The sequence below is a fragment of the Eurosta solidaginis genome, chromosome 1, assembly GCF_040869045.1.
Source record: "Eurosta solidaginis isolate ZX-2024a chromosome 1, ASM4086904v1, whole genome shotgun sequence".
In the NCBI taxonomy this organism is placed as follows: Eukaryota; Metazoa; Arthropoda; class Insecta; order Diptera; family Tephritidae; genus Eurosta; species Eurosta solidaginis.
The window spans coordinates 107,394,778-107,419,104 of record NC_090319.1 but is presented as its reverse complement, the minus strand read 5'-3'; the positions used below and the strand labels follow the sequence as shown (position 1 = coordinate 107,419,104).

Sequence of the window (24,327 nt, the reverse complement as noted above, 5' to 3'; positions counted from 1 at the left end):
CACACTTATGTACATGAGCACATCAAAGGAAACAGCCACACACAAACACATAACCAGCAGCTTGAAGCGAAGATAATATTTCACACACACAACCGGCAGCTATACAGCATATGGCCTTAGATAAACTACAGATATACATCCCTGCAAAAAAGCGTGCGATAAATCCCTAAAGAGAGCGGTCTGCGATTGATCTCTTTTGTTCACTTTGGGGTATAATTGATCCCCTATAGTCCCTTTTGGGTAAATTTGACATCAGTGAGTTTGAAATTTATGCAGCCAATTGAACAAAAAAAAAAAAAAAAAACAAAACAAACAAACAGCAACGAAATGAATAAAATAAAAAGATGAATGAATGTGATTGAATACCATTATTTAAGAAAACTGCGGAGCTCTATACCGAACCTAAAATACTAGGACCATATGTTCCATTATCGTAATATTTGTTTTGATTTTATTATTCGACAACACCAATACGAAAAAATAGGAATATTGTATTAGAGTTTAAAAAATTATAAAATCCATTAGAAATTCCGTACGGAAAGAGGACTTGTCCGACAGTACCCACAGGCGAACAAAAGAGACTTGTGTGGCTCTAGAATAGGCACGAAGACAATATGTCCGACCGTATGGATACAAAAAGGGCCTGTCGGCAGTTCCCATAGGGGTACATAGAGGAAGTGTCGAACAGTACAGAAAATATCTGTCCGACAGTAACCGTAGGGGTAAAAAGAGGGCGTGTCGAACAGTACCCAAAGGGGTACAAAGATAAAGTGTCGAGAATTACAAAAAGGATTTGTCCAACAGTACCCGTAGGGGTATAAAGAGGCCAAGTCCGACACTACCCGTTCAGGCATAAACAGGTACAATTGGTCTCTCCATAGGACATGCTCAAACAAAAGGCATCACACCGATCCATATAAAGAGATCAGAATTGGCTATGCGACTATACTGCTTTGCGACTCATCCCGGATTCATCCTAGACTAGTCGCACTTTTTGCAGGGATGTATATAGCTAAATAACCAAGCATGAGATACAACTGTTCTAGAAGGCATGTTCGTGAAACGTCTAGACTTTATTAGAAATGGGCGAATGAAATAACCGAGAGTATAAAAGCAGTTGCGTTGCTGAGTAATGAGGAATCAGTACGCGGGTATTGGAAATGTTGTTATACTGTATATTTGAGTTATTTATTCGACATTATTAATAAAGGAAATGTTGTTATACTGTATATTTGAGTTATTTATTCGACAGTTCAGAGATTCGAACGCTAACAGAAGCTTCAAAATAATCAGCAATTTCCCAAAATTCATTACAATTGGTGTCAAAAGAGGAATTGTTGAAATGGTATCATGGTTTTGGGGCCGGGCAAGGCAAAGCAGTATTGACAGTACACTAACTAGGATTTCATAGATACATACATATTTTGTTGCTACAAAAAATTGTTTTAAAATTGAAAATCACTTAACTAAAATCATAAGCATCCGATCAAATACTATGGGGCATAGTCATAGTCGAAATAAAATGTGATTTTGAGTTAGATTAACGTTTTTAACACAATTTTATAAGCGCTATCGCTCAAAAATGCTTCAACTAACTTACAATCACATTTTATTTCGACTTCCCAACGACTTAAGTGGTCGCCATTTCCTTCAAATCATACTCCATACTACTCTAAAAAAACGGAAAAAGTAAAGCGTGCTTGGCTCAATACCCGATCAGCTTTGACCAAATCTTCAGGTTATTCTAAAGAAAAAGGTTGGAAGAGGTTACACGACAAAATTCCTGAACATGAAAATAGTCAAAATCATAAAAATTGCTATATAGAGTGGAGCCAGTATGAAATTGGAATTCGAAATGCAAGTTTAGTGGATTTTCTCTTAGCGGAAACCCTTAAAACTGAAGCAGCTCGCTGGAGAGAGATATTTCGCAGAATTCTTGATGTTGTTTTATTTCTTGGAGAAAAAGGATTGACATTTAGAGGGGATAATTCATTTATCGGAAATCCAAAAAATGGAAACTTTCTTGGTATTTTGAAACTGATCAGCAATTATGACCCCCCTATTGCATTAACATTTGAAGAAGGTGAGGGAATCTCAAACGAAAAAGAATCGTTTCCAAGCACATTATTTGTCTGATGGAATACAAAATGAGTTCATAGAAATCTGTGCAAGCCAAGTAATTAGAAAGATAGAAGGCGAGAGAAAGTCCGTCAAGTATTATACAGTAATAGTGGATGCAACCCCTTATTCGGCGCATATTGAGCAGACTGTTTTTATATTGCGTTATTTTTTACGTTCTTTTGGACTGCTTGATTGGTAACATGACAAGTCGTTTCGAAGCCGTAAATGACATTGCGATTAAATTTAGTTTTTTGTGGAAGTATCAGGATCTGACGGAAGAAGAGCTCAGAGAAAAGGCAGCGGCATTTGAATCGGTAATTTCCATATTCGCAGATCAAAAAGCACGGAAGGTTTTCCTTGGCTGATTCAAGCTCTTAAAATGTACATATTTAGCAAAAGTTAATGTAAGCAAATCAACAATGAAATCTAAAATTTCATTTATGTAAGTGCTCCAGTAAATCTTATTTTATATGAAATAAAACTGACAATGTGAATTGTAAAATTTATGGTTGTTATGTTATTTTTTTTTACTGGATTGAGTATATTTTTCAGGGGGGCCCGTAAACGCGAACTGTCCCAGGGGCTCGGCTCAGCTCTCTGCGGCCCTGAATACTTTTTGTATTTTTATTTGGTACTTTTATTATCACTGGGTGTGTACATTTCATACTTATATAATTTTAATAAAACAATTTACTTAATAATAACAATGTAAATAAATTTTATGTTTAAAGACACAGAGTGAAATTCCTGAAAGTGATTTTTGAGCAACAAAGTTATTATTTGATAGCTATCGATAATACAAACAAATGCTCTTCTTCGATTTATCCAAAAAATACTGTATCCTTAATTATCGCCATTTGAATTTTCTTTGTCCTTATTCTTTTAAAGTTGAATAGCAGCCGATAGGCTCCACCGATTTTGACAATTCGGTAAAAGTGTAGTTGAGGGGTCGATTGCTAATACGCTACCAAAAATATCGAGAGAGGTGTCAAACGACGCGTATTAGTATTAATAATCCGAAGGCGGAACTCAACTAGACTTTTACCGACAACTCAAACACCAATTTGCTTGCAATTAAAAACTCTTTAAGAGCACATGTTTTATTTCTGTGAAATAAATTTCTATTTTTAAAATTGTTGCAAAAATCGTGCAAAAAAAAATTGATCTGGAGCACATTTTTGCACGCAAGGCAAATCACATACGCAAAATTTTACTCTCTATGATATTGCGTGGAGAAAAAAATGGCCCGCAGTATTGATGCTAGATATTTTCATTTCCACACCTTGGACTTGAAGATTTTCTATACAAAATTTTATTTTTCAAATACTTTAAGTATTGAACACTTGAATATTTTTTTTTCTTTGAATATTTCATTTTTGTTCTGTAAACTCTTTGAAAAGTAAAATTTCTCGACCTTCTGGGGGGGGGGGGGGGGGGGGGGGGGGGTAGGGGACATCCCCCCCTCCCCCCATTTCCACACCTTGGACTTGAAGATTTTCTATACAAAATTTTATTTTTCAAATACTTTAAGTATTGAACATTTGAATATTTTTTTTTCTTTGGATATTTCATTTTTGTTCTGTAAAGTATTTGAAAAATAAAATTTCTCGACCTTCTGGGGGGGTGGGGGGGGGGGGATAGGGGACATCATGATGAAATTTGGCAGGAACGTTACTCCTATTACTATATGTACGCTTAATAAAAATTAGCAAAATCGGAGAAGGACCACGCCCACTTTTAAAAAAAAATTTTTTTTAAAGTAAAATTTTAACAAAAAATTTAATATCTTTACAGTATATAAGTAAATTATGTCAACATTCAACTCCAGTAATGATGTGGTGCAACAAAATACAAAAATAAAAGAAAATTTCAAAATGGGCGTGGCTCCGCCCTTTGTCATTTAATTTGTCTAGGATACTTTTAACGCCATAAGTCGAACAAAAATTAACCAATCCTTTTGAAATTTGGCAGGGGCATAGATTTTATGACGTTAACTGTTTTCTGTGAAAATGGGCGGAATCGGTTGATGCCACGCCCAGTTTTTATACACAGTCGTCCGTCTGTCCTTCCGCATGGCCGTTAACACGATAACTTGAGCAAAAATCGACATATCTTTAACGAACTTAGTTCACGTGCTTGCTTGAACTCACTTTATCTTGGTATGAAAAATGAACGAAATCCGACTATGACCACGCCCACTTTTTCGATATCGAAAATTACGAAAAATGAAAAAAATGCTATAATTCTATACCAAATACGAAAAAAGGGATGAAACATGGTAAGGTAATTGGATTGTTTTATTGACGCGAAATATAACTTTAGAAAAAACTTTATAAAATGGTTGTGACACCTACCATATAAAGTAGAAGAAAATGAAAAAGTTCTGCAGGGCGAAATAAAAAACCCTTAAAATCTTGGCAGGTATTACATACATATATAAATAAATTAGCGGTATCCAACAGATAATGTTCTGGGTCACCCTGGTCCACATTTTGGTCGATATCTGGAAAACGCCTACACATATACAACTACCACCACTCCCTTTTAAAACTCTCATTAATACCTTTAATTTGATACCCATATCGTACAAACTTATTCTAGAGTCACCCCTGGTCCACCTTTATGGCGATATCTCGAAAAGGCGTCCACCTGTAGAACTAAGTCCCACGCCCTTTTAAAATACTCATTAACACCTTTCATTTGATACCCATATCGTACAAACATATTCTAAATTCACCCTTGGTCCACCTTTATGGCGATACCTCGAAAAGGCGAACACCTAAAGAACGAAGGCCCACTCCCTTTTAAAATACTCATTAACACCTTTCATTTGATACCCATATCGCACAAACAAAGTCTAGAGTCATCCCTGGTCCGCCCTTATTGCGATACCTCGAAAAGGCGTCCACCTATAGAACGAAGGCCCACTCCCTTTTAAAATACTCATTAACTCCTGTCGTTTGATACCCATATTGCACAAACGAATTCTAGAGTCACCCCTGGCCCACCTTTATGGCGATATCTCGAAACGGCGTCCACCTATGGAACTAAGGATTACTCCCTTTTAAAAAACTCATTAACACCTTTCTTTTGATACCCATATTGTACAAACAAATTCTAGTGTCACCCCTGGTCCACCTTTATGGCGATATCTCGAAACGGCGTCCACCTATGGAACTAAGGATTACTCCCTTTTAAAATACTCATTAACACCTTTCTTTTGATACCCATATTGTACAAACAAATTCTAGTGTCACCCCTGGTCCACCTTTATGGCGATATCTCGAAAATGCGACCACCTATACAACAACCACCACTCCCTTTTAAAACCCTCATTAATACCTTTAATTTGATACCCATATCGTACAAACACATTCTTTAGTCACCCCTGGTCCACCTTTGTGGCGATATTTCGAAACGGCTTCCACCTATAGAACTAAGGCCCACTCCCTTTTAAAATACTCATTAACACCTTTCGTTTGATGGCCATATTGTACAAACAAATTCTAGGGTCACTCCTGGTCCACCTTTATGGCGATATCTCGAAACGGCGTCCACCTATGGAACCAAGGATTACTCCCTTTTAAAATACTCATTAACACCTTTCTTTTGATACCCATATTGTACAAACAAATTCTAGGGTCACCCCTGGTCCACCTTTATGGCGATATCTCGAAACGGCGTCCACCTATGGAACTAAGGATTACTCCCTTTTAAAATACTCATTAACACCTTTCATTTGATACCCATATCGTACAAAAGCATTCTAGAGTCACCCCTGGTCCACCTTTATGGCGATATCTCGAAAAGGCGACCACCTATACAACAACCACCACTCCCTTTTAAAACCCTCATTTATACCTTTAATTTGATACCCATATCGTACAAACACATTCTAGAGTCACCACTGGTCCACTTTTATGTCGATATTTCGAAACGGCATCCACCTATAGAACTAAGGCCCACTCCCTTTTAAAATACTCATTAACACCATTCGTTTGATGTCCATATTGTACAAACAAATTCTAGGGTCACCCCTGGTCCACCTTTATGGATATCTCGAAACGGCGACCACCTATGGAACTAAGGATTACTCCCTTTTAAAATACTAATTAACACCTTTCTTTTGATACCCATATTATACAAACAAATTCTAGTGTCACCCCTGGTCCACCTTTATGGCGATATCTCGAAAATGCGACCACCTATACAACAACCACCACTCCCTTTTAAAACCCTCATTAATACCTTTAATTTGATACCCATATCGTACAAACACATTCTTTAGTCACCCCTGGTCCACCTTTGTGGCGATATTTCGAAACGGCTTCCACCTATAGAACTAAGGCCCACTCCCTTTTAAAATACTCATTAACACCTTTCGTTTGATGGCCATATTGTACAAACAAATTCTAGGGTCACTCCTGGTCCACCTTTATGGCGATATCTCGAAACGGCGTCCACCTATGGAACCAAGGATTACTCCCTTTTAAAATACTCATTAACACCTTTCTTTTGATACCCATATTGTACAAACAAATTCTAGGGTCACCCCTGGTCCACCTTTATGGCGATATCTCGAAACGGCGTCCACCTATGGAACTAAGGATTACTCCCTTTTAAAATACTCATTAACACCTTTCATTTGATACCCATATCGTACAAACGCATTCTAGAGTCACTCCTGGTCCACCTTTATGGCGATATCTCGAAAAGGCGACCACCTATACAACAACCACCACTCCCTTTTAAAACCCTCATTTATACCTTTAATTTGATACCCATATCGTACAAACACATTCTAGAGTCACCCCTGGTCCACTTTTATGGCGATATTTCGAAACGGTATCCACCTATAGAACTAAGGCCCACTCCCTTTTAAAATACTCATTAACACCATTCGTTTGATGTCCATATTGTACAAACAAATTCTAGGGTCACCCCTGGTCCACCTTTATGGCGATATCTCGAAACGACCTCCACCTATGGAACTAAGGATTACTCCCTTTTAAAATACTCATTAACGCCTTTCATTTGATACCCATATCGTACAAACGCATTCTAGAGTCAACCCTGATCCACCTTTATGGCTATATCCCTAAATGGCGTCCACCTATAGAACTATGGCCCACTCCCTCATAAAATACTCTTTAACGCCTTTCATTTGATACGCATGTCATACAAACACATTCCAGGGTTTCCCTCGGTTCATTTTCCTACTTGCTTATTTTCCCTTATGTTGTCACCATAGCTCTCAACTGAGTATGTAATGTTCGGTTACACCCGAACTTAACCTTCCTTACTTGTTAGTTCAGTTTTCGTGTTAACTTCAAAATTTTTGAATAACTTCAAACAAGAAAATTCTAATTAGTATTAAAATATTTAAACTCAAAAATAAACAAAAATAAATTTTTAAAAATAAAATAAATATTTGGTTTATTACCAAATATATTGGCGATTCTACCAACGGACCTACAATTACGGACTTTAAAACCTAGTTAACTTAATCAAAGAAAAGTTGTCGAAAATTATTAAATAAATGACACTATTGAAATTCTTGTGCATTTAATATATCTGTGCTTGTGTTTCTAATACATTTGTGGACCGGAAGCAGTACAAGTAATAAGAATGCTTAGAAGTGCGTTACACCTTTAAATGTTTACAAATTCAAGGAAAATTTGTATATATTCAACATTAAACATTCATTATTCTAACTATACAAAGACAAAACAAATTGTTCATTAGAAAATAATGAAATGAAACTTAAATATACTTCAATTAATAAGCAACATTCTGGGCAATTCCATATTATACAGTCGCTGTTAATTGTATATACGAAACGTAAAAAAAAAAAAAAAAAAAAAATAAGTGTGGAAAAACAAATTATAAACATGAAGTGCTTATAACACCTTACTAGTGAACATGCTATGCATTTAATGCAACATAAATACAAAATAAAATTTGTCTAAGATTTATTAATTAATAAAGAACTCTAAAAATGTGTGTAAATTAAATAAAAAACATTTACAATATAATACTCTTAAAAGCAACGATTGGGTTAACCAAGCCACAATAACAAAAGCTACTACAAAAATTTTGCACACAATAAACACAAGAACAGATTTAAAATGAAGACATCATGAAAATGAAGAGGTTTATAAAGAAAACAACAAAGCCACTGCATATTTTAAAACCATTGCGACATCAAACAATACAAATATTAATTTTAAGAAATTTTTCAACAATCATCAATCAACTACTTATTAATTTTAATATTTTTTTTTTTTAATTTAATTTTATGAAAGTATAATTTTTATTTTAATATTAAATTGAAAATTTTCAATTATAATTTAAATTAAAATTTTAAACCTATTAAATTTTCAAATTTATTTTAAGATTATTTTTATATTTTAACTATTTTATATAGATTATTTAAATTATTTAAATTTACTTAATTTTTTTTTTATATAAAAATAAATATTTTATTTAAATTGTTAACTCCCTTTCCAAAAAAAATCTTAAATATTTTCAAATTTTTCATTTAAATTTTTTTTTTCATATGGTTCTACGTTCACCAATACGGACTCGTAATTTTACAATTTCAGAAAATCAAAATAACAAACTATACAAATAACACAATGACTCACAATATAACTCAAAATTCTAACATTAATAAAACACAAAACAGCATCTCTAATATAACACAAGATAACTTTACAAATATTTCTTTTACTAAATCTATTAAATTACCACAATTTTGGCAAGAATCTCCCGATGCCTGGTTTTTACTTGTTGAAGGACAATTTGAAATTAATAATATCAATGGTGATAATTTAAAATTTGAAAATGTTTTAGTTTCTCTTCAACGAGATACCATATTTAAAATTTTAGACGTTGTTAACCCTCCTCCACTTTTCAATAAATATAATACAACCAAAAAAATTGTATGTGAAAGATCTTCTCTTAGTGAAGGGAAACGATTAGAACAATTATTTTCAAAAACTGAACTTGGTGATCGTTCACCATCTGAATTATTCAGATTTATGAAATCACTTATAGGTACTGACTCCATTGTAAGTCAAGAATTACTTTTCAAATTATGAATTCGTAAATTGCCACAAGAAATACAAATCCATTTAACTTCTTGTAACAATCAAAATAAAGATGAAGTAAGTATTTTAGCTGACAAACTTTTTGATTTAATCAACAAACCTCATTCTTCCAAATCTCCTATAGTTTCGAGTATAAATAATAATATTTTAGAACAATGTGTTAAAAATTTAACTGAATTAACTACGGATATTTATCAAAATTTAAATAAAATTTCTTATTATATTAATAAATTACAAATCCGTTCAAGATCTAAAGATAGCAATAGATCTAAATCTCGAAATTTTTCAAGATCCAGAAATTTTTTAAACAATCAATTTTAATTCACAAACAAATATTTGTTGGTATCACAAGAAATTTAAGAATAACGCTCTTAAATGTATACCCCTATGCAACTTTAATCAAAATCATAATTCAAATTCCGAACAAAATTTAAACTGAAACGATCCATTATGACGGTGACGGATATTGGAACTTTTATTAAACCTATTCGTCGCCTATTCATATTTGATAAATTCAATAAACTTAATTTTCTTATCGATACCAGCGCAGTCGTATCAGTTAAACCTTTTTCTAAATTTAAGATTTATAAAGGAAATTCCGATATTACTTTGACTGCAGCAAACGGTTCTTCAATTGAAACTTTTGGTCCAAATCTACTTAAAATTGATTTAGGTTTAAGAAGAGATTTTGAATTTCCATTCATTATTGCGAACATTGATACACCCATTTTAGGAGCAAACTTTTTAGAAAAATTTGGAATTATTGTCAATATTAAAAATAAAGAAATAATGGATTCTACTACAAAAATTAAAGTTGCTGGATCTTCTGGATTTTCTGATATTTTCTCACTCAAAATTCCTATTGTCGAAAATAAGTTTTCAAAATTACTTAATGAATTTGCGTCTATTACCTGTGAATCAGATTATACTAAAAAAGTTAAACACCATACGGTTCACAGGATAGAAACAAAAGGTATTTTACCATTTTCGAAACCCAGACGTCTTGATCCAATCAAACTTAAAATTGCTAAAGCTGAATTTGATTTCTTAGTTAAAACGATTATATGTAGACCCTCAAATTCTCCTATTGCATCTCCACTTCATCTCGTTCCTAAAAAAGAACCAAATGATTGGAGACCTTGCGGAGACTACCCAAGACTTAATTTTATTACTACACCAGATCGGTATCCTTTACCACATATCCACGATTTAACAATTGATTTAAAAAACAAACAATTTTTTTCCAAAATTGATCTTGTGCGTGCTTACCACTAAATTCCAATGGCAGAAGACATTCATAAAACTGCAATAACTACCCCTTTTGGAATGTTTGAATTCGTAAGAATGCCTTTCGGTTTACGAAACAGTGCTCAAACTTTCCAACGCTTTATTAATGAAGCATTTTCTGATTTCGATTTTGTATTTACACATACATTGATGACATTCTTATTGCCAGTGATAATGAAGATCAACATATAAATCATTTAAAATCAGTTTTCAAAAGACTTGAAGGATATAATTTAAATGTCAAACCTTCAAAATGTACTCGCGGTGTAAATAAATTAAATTTTTTAAGTTACGAAATTTCAGGCGAAGGCATTAAACCATCTTTAGATCGAATTGAAATTATAACAAATTTTGAAAAACCAATTTCTATAAATAAGTTACAAAAATTTTTAGGTATGATAAATTACTATCACAGATATATTAAAATATTAGCAACAGAACTTAGTCCTCTGCATGAAATGTTAACACATGCAATTAAAAACAAACTTAAACAATTAAATTGGACAAATGAAACCACAACAGCTTTCGAAAATGTTAAAAAACGTTTTGCTAAAAATACTTTACTTACACATTTCGACAAAAATGGTACTTTATCATTAGCAGTAGATGCATCAAATGTTGCTATTGGAGCAGTTCTTCAACAAACCAGCAATAATATACTAGAACCCTTAGCTTATATTACAAGAAAATTAACTACAACAGAAACTAAATATTCAACATTCGATCGTGAACTTTTGGCAATTTATAATTCAATTAAACATTTTAAACATTTTCTTGAAGGTAGAACTTTTACAATTTATACTGATCATAAATCTTTAATTCATGTTCTAAATTCTAAAGTAGATAGATCTCCTCGTCAACTACGTCATCTTGAATATATTGCTCAATTTACAAATGATATTCAATATATACGTGGAAAAGACAACATTGTTGCCGACACACTTTCCCGTATTCCAGAAGTAAATGCAATTTCAACTCAAGATATATATAGAAACTTTATATAAAGAACAACAAACTGATACATTTTTACAAAAAATCATTTCGTTGTGGCAGAAATTGTTGATGAAGTCATATTGGGAGTCGACTTTTTAGTTGACCATGGTATCGGCATCGATATGCAAAGAAGGATTATGCGATATAAGAACAAGGATGTACCACTTAACTTCAGCTTTGAGAAGGGGCTCAGCAGTAAGCAAGTGCTAGTGGAGGAGATTCGAAAAAGACCACAAAAGTTAAAGGCAGTAGACAGGGCAAAGATTGGTGGAACGAATGGAACACACAAACCAAAACCGAATGTAGCTGCGGGAAAAACACTGGCATTGACAACCCCAAATGGTCGCGCTGAAACGAAGGCAAGAATTTTCCAGAAATAATGCTAGGGTGGTTTTAAGCCAGGGCGCACTACTGTTGTGAAACGTCAAACGATACTGATTATGCAAAGCCAATCCGTCATGCTCAAGCTCTACGAAGTAGTTCATTGGCCAAACAGAGTGTGAGGGAAAGAAGCAGGATAATGAGTAGTAAGATGAACAGGTACGATGAAACAACAATTCGGAAGGTTTCCTGGAGGGAGATTTGGTAGTGTTATACAACCCTCACCGGCGGAAAGGTGTTCCATCAAAATTTCAGTGTAGCTGGGAAGGCCCGTACGAAGTTGTGAAGCGGATCAGTGATGTTGTCTACCATACCAACAATTGGGAAACAACTAAATAGCAGCGGTTGGATCGAGACATTTGTCTGATCTGTTCAAAAACTGCAAGAATATACTGCAGAATCACATGACAATGCAACCTGAGGAAAAATATATTCCCTAGGTGGTTCAAGGATTTTGAATATTCTAAAAATCGGCCGATTTCGAGTTTTAGGGAACTTCCCGATTACGCAGGAACCTGAAGCTTTGAACAAAGTTTCAAGTTTTATCAGGTTGTAATACTTAGAATAAAAGAGTTTTCTTGATGGGACAGGGATCGAGATATGAAGGAAGTCCATTCACCACATGTGGAATCTTGCGAAAGATTTTTGAGAAACTTCCCGTGGAACTAGATTCTAAACTAAACCATACGTCGTAGGGGTTTGCCATGACAATTCAGCATGATTCCACTAGGTGCTCCAGGGATAGTGAAAATTCAAAAACATGGTTCGAGTTTTCAGAAATTTCCCGATAATGCTGAGACTTAAAGCTTTGAACAAAGCTTTGGGCTTTAGTAGGTTTTAATATTAATACTCCTCGCGCAACTAGGGTTGTATGGATGACCTAGAAGCCTCAACGTGGCCATTCAAAATCGTTCCCGAGATAGTCGGGCTAGTACCGGATATATTCAAAAAGGACCATCACATTGAGGAAGTGTCTCAGTTTTTTTTTAAATGTGAACCCTAGATTGTGAGGTCATCTAAGGGAGTAATTGTGAAATTTGTTTCGGGTCGATGAATTTCAATTCGAGGGAGCAGTCAATTCAGCTTTTAGCGATTGTGGTGCTAATTGCACCGAAAAACCATGAGCACATAAATGCACCATAGTTTCATACATATAAGTATGCAGGCATATGCTAGAGGCAGGACCAGCTAGATAAGTATACCAATTCGAAATTTACATATTTTTGGAACATCCGCTGGTCGGCAGTTTTCAAGTAAGTTTTCCAAGATTATCGGCTGCTCCGAAGACTGGGCTTTTATACAGCGCCGCAGAGAGCCGAGCCGGGCCCCTGGGACAGTTGGCGTTTACGGGCCCCCTTAAAAAATAAACTCTATCTAGTAAAAAAATAACATAAAATACATACATTTTTCAATTCACATTTTCAGTTTTATTTTATATAAAACTAGCAGACCCGGCAGACATTGTTTTGCCCTAAATTTGGCCTATCTGCATACATTTTAATAAGCTTTTTCCATCTAACTATTCCCTACCCCTCTACACTTTTTCCTAATCTTTTTATTCACTCCTACCTCCGTCTTTTTCGCTTCATCTCCATCTTTGTCTCATTCTATCTCTTTCTCAGTCTCCTTCTCTCTTTTCTCTTCTCTCAAGTTTTTCTCCTTCTTCTTCACCTCTTATTGCCAGTCCCAGAAGGTGGTATGTATTTTGTTCCAGTCCCACTCCGAGTCCCAGTCCTAGTCCTAATCCCAGTCACAGTCCTTCTCTGGTATACTTCCCGGAAAAAAGCATCGTAAATACTAATATAGGCAAATTTATATACGAAATTTCAGGCAAATAGAATAGGACGTATGTAAATAGGTATGTGGATATTATTAATTCTTGACTTTATTTCGGCTTCGCATGCATATTTATCAGTTTTGCCAGGTTGATGCGACTAAATCGAATATCACAATGAACTTTAGAGCTCTCAGCAACAGCTTTCATTTGATATCCATAATACACACACATTCTAGGGGTATCCGGGTCCATGTTTTGGCCTATATCTCGAGAGACCCTAGTCACTCAGCGGTGTAAAACTTACTCTGTATTATAGCTCACATCAACAGCTTCAATTTGTAACCCATAATATTAAAACACATTCTAGGTGTATCCGGGTCCATGTTTTGGCCTATATCTCGAGACCGTAGTCACCTGGCGGTGTAAACTTACTCTGTACTAAAGCATACATCAACAGCTTCAATTAGATAACCATAATGTAAAAACACATTCTAGGTGTATCCGGGTCCACGTTTTGGCCTATATTTCGAGACCCTTGTCATTCAGCGATGTAAAACTTACTCTGTATTATAGCTCACATCAACATCTTCAGTTTGATACCCATAATATAAAAACACATTCAAGGTGTATCCGGGTCCATGTTTTGGCCTATATCTCGAGACCGTAGTCACCCAGCGGTGTAAACTTACTCTGTACTAAAGCATACATCAACAGCTTCAATTAGATATCCATAATGTAAAAACACACTCTAGGTGTACCCGGGTCCACGTTTTGGCCTACATCTCGAGACCCTAGTCACTCAGCGGCATAAAACTTACTCTGTACTAAAGCACTTATCAACAGCTTCAATTTGATACCCACAATGTAAAAACATTGTCTAGGCGTTCACGGGCCCACGTTTAGCCTATATATCCAGACCCTAGTCACCCAGGGGTATGAAAATTATCCTCTACTAAATCACTCATCAACATTTTTCATTTGTTATCCATATTGTATAAACACATTCAAGGGGTACCCGGGTCCACGTTTTGGGCTATATCTCGAGACCCTAGCATCCCAGTTGTATGAAAATTATCCTGTACTATAGCACTCATCAACAGTTTTAATTTGATATTCATATTGTATAAACACATTCTAGGGGTACACAGGTCCACGTTTTGTGCTATATCTCGAGACCCTAGCCTCCCAGTTGTATGAAAATTATCCTGTACTAAATCACTCATCAACAGCTTTCATTTGATATCCATATTGTATAAACACATTCTAGGGGTGTACGGGTCCACGTTTTGGGCTATATATCGGGACCCTAGCCTCCCAGTTGTATGAAAATTATCCTGTACTTTAGCACTCATCAACAGTTTTCATTTGGTAACCATATTGTATAAACACATTCTAGGGGTACCCAGGTCCACGTTTTGGGCTATATCTCGAGACCCTAGCATCCCAGTTGTATTAAAATTATCCTGTACTAAATCACTCATCAACAGCTTTCATTTGATATCCATATTGTATAAACACATTCTACGGGTACCCGGGTCCACGTTTTGATCTCAAACCCTAGGCACGTAGCGAAAAAGAAGGTAGACGTTGGCCGATTCTCAGACCTACCCAATATGCTCACAAAATTTTATGAGAATCGGTTCAGCCATTTCGGAGGACTTAAGCCTTTAACACCGTGACAGAAGTGGGCTATATCTCTAGACCCTAGCCTCCCAGTTGTATGAAAATTATAGTGTACTATAGCACTCATCAACAGCTTTCATTTGATATCCATATTGTATAAACACATTCTAAGGGTACCCGGGTCCATGTTTCGGAGGAGTTCAGCTCCTCTATTAGATAAGATTTACTGGAGCACTTACATAAATGAAATGTTAGATTTAATTGTGTGATTGCTTACATTAACTTTTTCCAAATATGTACATTTTAAGAGCTTGAATCAGCCAAGAAAAACCTTCCGTGCTTTTTGATCTTCGAATATGGAAATTACCGATTCAAAACTAATGCTGCGAGCAAGGTTGGACTCCAACGCCAATGTTCCAAGGCTTGTCAAGCAATTTGGCTCATAGTAGAACGTAAAAAATTTTTCACGCGAGACAATAGACTAAAAGAAAGCTACCCTTCAGCCACACTGACTGCAAGTGTGCAAAATATGCTTAATGCTATGCAGATGTTAGGAAATAATACTTCCATCTTCAAGTCATGAAATTTGTTCAGAAGTTGAAATGGTGGCAGCGAATCATATCCCAAATTTGCTAAGTGGATGGCTTTGAGGTGAATGATTTCATCTATCAGATCCGTAGAAATATCGATCCCATAAATCGTGCAGAATGCCGCTGCCTTTTTTCTAAGCTCTTCTTCCGTCAGATCCCGATACTTCCACGAAAAATTAAATTTAATCGCAATGTCATTTACGGCTTCGAAACGTCTTGTCATGTTACCAATCAAGCAGTCCAAAAGAACGTAAAAAACTTGCTGTTTGAATTGAGTTTCGGAATCACACTCAGGTGATTCGCCAGGTAATTCATCGAACTGACGCTTTCTTATCTTCCTTCTTTTCTCTGCGAAGGTATTCACAACTCCTATACTCCTTGCAAGAACCTTACATTCTTGAAGTATGATCGACCATTGATGCCTGAACTTCTTCAACTCATCAATGCCCTATGTAAGCTTATCCACGGCATACTCATATGTTTTCACAAATTTGCGCTTCGCAAAACAAGTCAAGTGTACTAATATCGATTATTGGTGCCGCTAAGGTCGTAACCGTATCGTAGCCAACCAATTATTTTTGGTTTGCCGTCGTAACGTTAACAGCTGATTACGTTAGGGATACGACTACAGCAGTGGTCGGCACGCCGTAGCTCAATTGAGCCAGACTTGCTTCACACATATTCTTAAGCGGCAATTACCCACCGACGTGGGCCGTACGTACGGACGTTTGTCGTACGAAACACGTTTGACCGAACCCTCAAGCCCGTAGAAATCAATGTGTCCGTCTGTGTACATGTACATAACATATTTGTGTGTATTGTTTACAGATAAGCAATGTTGCCATTGACCATTTTGCATGCATGCTTATGGAAACATCAACTTTTTCCAATTTAATTTTTGATGTTGTAAAAGGCCGGAATTAATATTAAATAAATATAAATAGATTACATATTTATAATCTGCACTTTTACATAATTATTTCGAATTATTTTCACAATTTTTCAAACTTTAATCAGGCGTTTTTGCATAAAACTGCAAACGGTCAAAAATTAGCACACAAAAGTTTACTAGGCAACTCTGTCTAGTGAGAGAGCGATCAGCTGATACGTTCTTAAGGAAAAAATCAAAATTGTTTTGATTTCTACGTTCCGGGCTACGTACGTACGGGCGTTGCACGTCAGTGAGTTTTTGTTTACATTGCACACTCATAAGATAGGTCGTGTCAGCTGACACGTTTTTGGTACGTACATTCGTGAGTAAAGCCTCATCTGCATGTTGCTGTTTTAACTTTTATTTCCTGCAGGGATGGTCGTGGCCCCGCTCTCACTAATACACTTGCATTTTATTTTTGCCGACCACTGGACTACAGCGATAGGACATACGGCACCAATGACTCCAGCTTATAATGTGTTGAAATTCCGTTTATTCTCAGTTCTTGTTATGCTCTCGCGGCGCGTGGATGTTTATTTCGTTAAGTGGAATAATAGATGTTGTAGGTAGATGCTGGGGTAGATAGTTACCCCACGAATGTAGCTACGTAATATTTTTAACTTTTAATAATCGTTTATTTTTTTTTAACTATTTAGTGAAAAAGAATCGTTTTTTGACCGAATGCTCTCGTTTAAAAGACGTGACACAATTAAAATCTGTTGAAAGTGTAATAATTTTATTTGTAAAAGTCATTCTAAAGATACAAAAATATGCACACAATGTGACAAGTGAAATCAGTTCCTTTTTATACTCAGTTGAGCAGAGCTCACAGAGTATATTAACTTTGATTGGATAACGGTTGGTTGTACAGGTATAAAGGAATCGAGATAGATATAGACTTCCATATATCAAAATCATCAGTATCGAAAAAAAAATTTGATTGAGCCATGTCCGTCCGTCCGCCCGTCCGTTAACACGATAACTAAATTTTGAGGTATCTTGATGAAATTTGGTATGTAGGTTCCTGGGCACTCATCTCAGGTCGCTATTTAAAATGAACAATATCGGACTATAACCACGCCCACTTATTAGATATCGAAAATTTCGAAAAAACGAAAAAGTGCGATAATTCATTACCAAAGACGGATAAAGCGATGAAACTTCGTACGTGGGTTGAACTTAAGACGCAGAATAGAAAATTAGTAAAATTTTGGACAAGGGACGTGGCACCGCCCACTTTTAAAAGAAGGTAATTTAAAAATTTTGCAAGCTGTAATTTGGCAGTCGTTGAAGATATCATAATGGAATTTGGCAGGAACGTTACTACTATTACTATATGTATTAGCAAAATCGGAGAACGACCACGCCCACTTTTAAAAACAATTTTTTTTTAAATTCAAATTTAAAAAAAAAAGTTAATATCTTCACAGTATATAAGTAAATTAAGTCAACATTCAAGTCCAGTAATGATATGGTGCAACAAAATACAAAAATAAAAGAAAATTTAAAAACGGGCGTGGCTCCGCCCTTTTTCATTTCATTTGTCTAGGATACTTTTAATGCCATAAGTCGAACAAAAGTTTTCCCATCCTTGTGAAATTTGGTAGGGGCTTAGATTCTAGGACGATAACTGTTTTCTGTGAAAAAGGGCGAAATCGGTTGAAGCCACGCCGAGTTTTTATACACAGTCGACCGTCTGTCCTTCCGCTCGGCCGTTAACACGATAACTTGAGCAAAAATCGATATATCTTTACTAAACTCAGTTCCCGTACTTATCTCAACTCACCTTGTATTGGTATAAAAAATGGTTGAAATTCGACTGTGACCCCGCCCACTTTTTCGGTATCTAAAATTACGAAAAATGAAAAAAAAATGCCATAATTCTATACGAAATACGAAAAAAGTAATGAAACATGGTAATTGGATTGGTTTATTGACGCAAAATATAACTTTAGAAAAAAACTTTGTAAAATTGTTTTGACACCTACCATATTACGTAGAAGAAAATGAAAAATTTCTGCCGGGCGAAATCAAAAGCCCTTGGAATTTTGGCAGGAATACTATTCGTGGTATTATATATTGTCACGGATATTAGCATCACTAAGCTATACCATCACTAAGGCGATGCTAAGGCCATGCTAAGCGGTATTTACGTCAATAATCAAATCATGTATACACAAATATAAGGCAGCCGAGAGATGTCACACACAGATGCATTTACTTATACGCCTATGTGTGTGCGAGAGACTGTAAACTACAAACTCACATACATCTGAGAGACGCTGAAAAGTAGATAATTGTAAACAAGTAGAAACTATATGAGAACTATAAACACACGAATATAGTTGGTAAGGTCTGGAAATAGAAGAGCCTAGGTGTATGCAGCGTAAACTATAAAAGCGGCGCAAGCGAGTAAGAAGTAATTCAGTTTGATTTGAATTATCAAGCAGTTTCGATTAAGACGATATCTAGCGAGCAATAGCAGTATTATTTTGAAAGTCAGTTTGGTTATTAAGCAAGCTATTCGTTGCAAAGTATAAGTGTTATTGTGAAGTACTTTAATAAAGGCCATTTTTTCCATTATTCAATACTGGAGTTATTTATTCAACAGTTTAGTGATACGAGCTTAGCATAGGATTGCAAATAAGAGGATTTGCAAGCGAATTTGTTGCAATTGGTGTCAGAAGAGGAATTGTTGAATAAATTCCGAAGATTTGGAATACAACTTGGACATGGCAAATTTCAGTGAATTGAAGATCCAGCAACTGAAAAAGGAGTTGGAGAACCGTGGATTAAATACAATCGGCAATAAGATCGAACTGCAAGCACGGCTACGAGAGGTAATGGAGTCGCAAGGAATTGATGTGGAAGAGTTTGTCTATTATCCTGATGGGGACGAAACAACAACAAAAATTGAAGAGAAAAACGAAACATCGCAGACAGTTACGAGCACAGACTTGAACATGATATTGGCTGCAATATCTGCACAAACATCGACAGTAGCATCAATGTCGTCGCAATTGGCATCCCAACTGGAAGCGCAAGAGGCAAGTATAACAGAAATGTCATCACAAATATCCACAAATATGTCATCACAACTGGAAGCGCAAGAGGCACGTATAACAGAAATGTCATCACAAATATCCACAAATATGTCATCACAACTGGAAACGCAAGAGGCACGTATAACAGAAATGTCATCACAAATATCCACAAATATGTCATCACAACTGGAAGAGCAGAAGACATATATGGCATCCCAACTGGAAGAGCAAAAGACATATATGACATCTCAGGTGGCTGAGCAGTTGAAAGCACAGGAGACCCGCATATCCTCGCAGCTGGAGGCACAGGAGATAAGGGTAACATCGAAGCTGGAGGCCCAGGATACAAAAATTTTACAGTTTGAGAAAAAAATCGAGGCCGAAGTGGATGCTTTGAGAGGACGTATCGAGCAGTTGCAACTTAATCGCCCAGCAGTTTCAGCAAGCAATCCAAAGGTAAAAACTCCATCTTTTGACGGCTCTGTTCCTTTCCAGGTCTTTAAGTTACAGTTTGAGAAGACCGCAGCAGTGAACAACTGGAATGCAGAAGATAAAGTTGCAGCTCTGTTCGTGGCATTGAAAGGGCCTGCCGCGGAAATCTTACAGACGATTCCAGAGTACGAACGGAACAGCTATGAAGCATTGATGGCCGCTGTCGAGAGACGTTATGGAAGCGAGCATAGAAAGCAGGTATTCCAAATTGAGTTGCAAAACCGCTACCAAAAACCAAATGAAACATTGCAGGAGTTTGCTTCAGATATTGAAAGGTTGGCTCATCTCGCAAATGCGGACGCACCCGTGGAATACACCGAGAGGGTAAAAATCCAGAGTTTTATAAATGGCATACGGGACGTGGAAACGAAGCGAGCCACATACGCAAACCCAAAGCCAACATTCGCAGAAACGGTGTCACAAGCTCTGATTCAGGAAACAGCGTCGCTTCTGTGTAAGCCAGTTTTCAAAGCACGCCGTGTGGAAGCAGAAAGGCCAAAGTGGGTAGACGCAATATTGGAGGCGCTGAAAGGATCCCAAAAGCTGAGTGAAAAAGTTATCAAATGCTTCAAATGCGGGAAGTCCGGTCACATTGCACGTCATTGCGATCTTGGTCCTAATAGTTCCAACAATGTGGGTGGCCGTAAACGCAAAGCTGGAGGAGATGAGCAAGAGCGAGTAAGAGGTAGAGATCGAGAGCTAGATCCAGCTATTGAATGCCCTGTGATATCTGTGTTGCAAATTGGTAGAAAATCGAGTAGTCTCACCATCAGAGGGAATGTGGATGGTAAAGAACGTGTACTGACTGTAGATACGGGCTCATCTCATTCCTTGATCCGATCTGACTTGGTCAACAGGAAAATAAAACCGTTAACTGGAGCAAGGTTGCGTACGGTCACTGGCGAGTATAACCAAGTTCAGGGAGAAGTGATATGTGAAGTCTTGATTGGAAAGGTCACGGTTCTGCACAAATTCGTTGTGGCGAAGATCGTTGAAGAAGTCATATTGGGAGTGGACTTCTTGGTTGAGCATGACATCAAGATCGATATGCAGAGAAGGGTGATGTGTTATGAGAACCAGGATATACCACTTAACTTCAAGTTGGAGAAAGGGTTCAGCAGTAAGCGAGTGCTGGTGGAGGAGATTCGAGAGAGACCACGAAAGTCAAGGAAAGTAGATCGAGCAAAGGTTGATGGATCGAATGGGCCAAATAAAGCGAAATCAAAAGTACCTGCGAGAAAAACACTGGCATCCACAAACCCTAATGGACGCACTAAAATGACTAAAAGAATTTTCCAGAAAGAATGCAAGGGTGGTTTCAAGCCAGCGCGCACTACTGTTGTGCAAAGTCAAGACGATACTGATGATGCAAAGTCAATCCGTCAAGATCAAGCTCTGCGAAGTAGTTCTTCATTGGCCAAGCAACAGAGTGCGATGGAACGATCCAGGATAATGAGTAGTAAGATGAAATACAGGTACGACAACAAGAAAAAATCGGAAGGTTTCTTGGAGGGAGATTTGGTACTGTTGTACAACCCTCACCGGCGGAAAGATGTTCCTTCCAAATTTTGGTGCAGTTGGGAAGGCCCGTACAAAGTTGTAAAAAGAATCAGTGATGCCATCTACCGCATACAAACAATTGGGAAACCACGAAATAGAAGGGTGGTTCATTTGGAGAGGCTAGTAGCGGTTAGATCGAGAGATTGGTCTGATCGGGACGATCAGACTTAGGTGGAGGGCAGTGTCACGGATATTAGCATCACTAAGCTATACAATCACTAAAGCGATGCTAAGGCCATGCTAAGCGGTATTTACGTCAATAATCAAATCATGTATACACAAATATAAGGCAGCCGAGAGATGGCACACACAGATGCATTTACTTATACGCCTATGTGTGTGCGAGAGACTGTAAACTACAAACTCACATACATCTGAGAGACGCTGAAAAGTAGATAATTGTAAACAAGTAGAAACTATATGAGAACTATAAACACACGAATATAGTTGGTAAGTTCTGGAAATAGAAGAGCCTAGAAGTATGCAGCGTAAACTATAAAAGCGGCGCAAGCGAGTAAGAAGTAATTCAGTTTGACTTGAATTGTCAAGCAGTTTCGATTAAGACGATATCCAGCGAGCAATAGCAGTATTATTTTGAAAGTCAGTTTGGTTATTAAGCAAGCTATTCGTTGCAAAGTATAAGTGTTATTGTGAAGTACTTTAATAAAGGCCATTTTTTCCATTATTCAATACTGGAGTTATTTATTCAACAGTTTAGTGATACGAACTTAGCAGAGGATTGCAAATAATAATATATAATAAATTAGCGGTACCCGACCGATGATGTTCTGGGTCACCCTGGTCCACATTTTGGTCGATATCTAGAAAACGCCTTCACATATACAACTACCACCACTCCCTTTTAAAACGCTTTATTCCTTTAATTTGATACCCATATCGTAGAAACACATTCTAGAGTCACCCCTTGTCCACCTATAGAACTAAGGCCCACTCCATTTTAAAATACTCATTAACACCTTTTATTTGATACTCATATTGTACAAAAAAATTCTAGAGTCAGCCCTGGTCCACCTTTATGGCGATATCCCTAAATGGCGTCCACCTATAGAACTATGGCCCACTCCCTCTTTAAATACTTTTTAATACCTTCCATTTGATACACATGTCATACATACATATTCTAGGGTTACCCTAGATTCATTTTCCTACATGGTGATTTTCCCTTATTTGGCTCCATAGCTCTCAACTGAGTATGTAATGTTCGGTTACACCCGAACTTAGCCTTCCTTACTTGTTTGTGTAGGATTTGTAAGATTTCACTGAAGACTGAATATGCGAAAAGACCCCATGTCAGAATTTGTATATAATTTGGAAAAGATTTTTCGTTTTACTGTTATTATACCTTTCATGAAAATGAAATGGTATATTAATTTCGTCACGAAACCGAAAATTGTAAGTCCTTAAAGGAAAATAGATAGACCCACCATTAAGTATACCGAAATAATCAGGTTGAAGAGCTGAGTTGATTTAGCCATGTCCGTCTGTCCGTCTGTCTGTTTGTATGCAAACTAGTCCCTCAATTTTTGAGATATCTTGACAAAATTTGGTGAGCGGGTGTATTTGGGTGTCCGATTAGACATTTGTCGGAACCGACCGGATCGGACCACTATAGCATATATCCTCCATACAACCGATTTTTCAGAAAAAGAGGATTTTTGTAATATCTTACCCAATTTAACAGATTGAAGCTTCAAACTTCACCATATACTTTCGTATATTGCACATATTGTTGCCTGAAAAAATTTATGCGATCGGTCGTACATATAGTATATATCCCCCACAACCGATTGTTCAGATAAGGAACTTTTCGTAATTACTGCCCTATTTTAAGAGCTAGAGGCTTCAAATTTCAACGAATGCTTACGTTGCTTACGTATATAGCATATATGGTTGTCTGAAAAAATCATAGAGATCGGTTGTATATATAGTATATATCTCATACAACCGATTGTTCAGATAAGAAACTTTTCGCAATTTCTACCCCATTTTAACAGCAATAAGCTTCAAATTTCACTGATTGCTTACGTAGATAGCATATATTGTTGTCTGAAAAAATCATAGAGATCGGTTGTATATATAGTATATATCTCATACAACCGATTGTTCAGATAAGAAACTTTTCGCTATTTCTACCCCATTTTAACAGTTATAAGCTTCAAATTTCACCGATTGCTTACGTATATAGTATGTATTGTTGTGTCAGAAAATCACAGAGATCGGTGATATATATAATATATATATGATGGTATATATAGTATATATATATGTAGGAAGGGTCCGTAATTCTGGTTTAACTGTAAAACCTACTTGTTGCATATTACTTACATTTATAATTTACAATCTACATCATAGAAATGAAATCATATTCTGTTAAACGTTAATCATATTTTTTCAG

The 24,327-nt window shown here is 36.4% G+C and overlaps 2 protein-coding genes across 13 annotated transcripts in view; one reads left to right on the top strand and one right to left on the bottom strand.

Moving 5' to 3' along the window:
• The window catches only part of LOC137236681 (adenosylhomocysteinase-like), a 505,973-nt gene that overhangs the window by 144,579 nt on the left and 337,067 nt on the right, over positions 1 to 24,327 (top strand). The gene's annotated exons all lie outside the window — the stretch shown is intronic.
• The window catches only part of LOC137236677 (putative fatty acyl-CoA reductase CG5065), a 176,938-nt gene that overhangs the window by 40,770 nt on the left and 111,841 nt on the right, over positions 1 to 24,327 (bottom strand). The window lies entirely within an intron of this gene.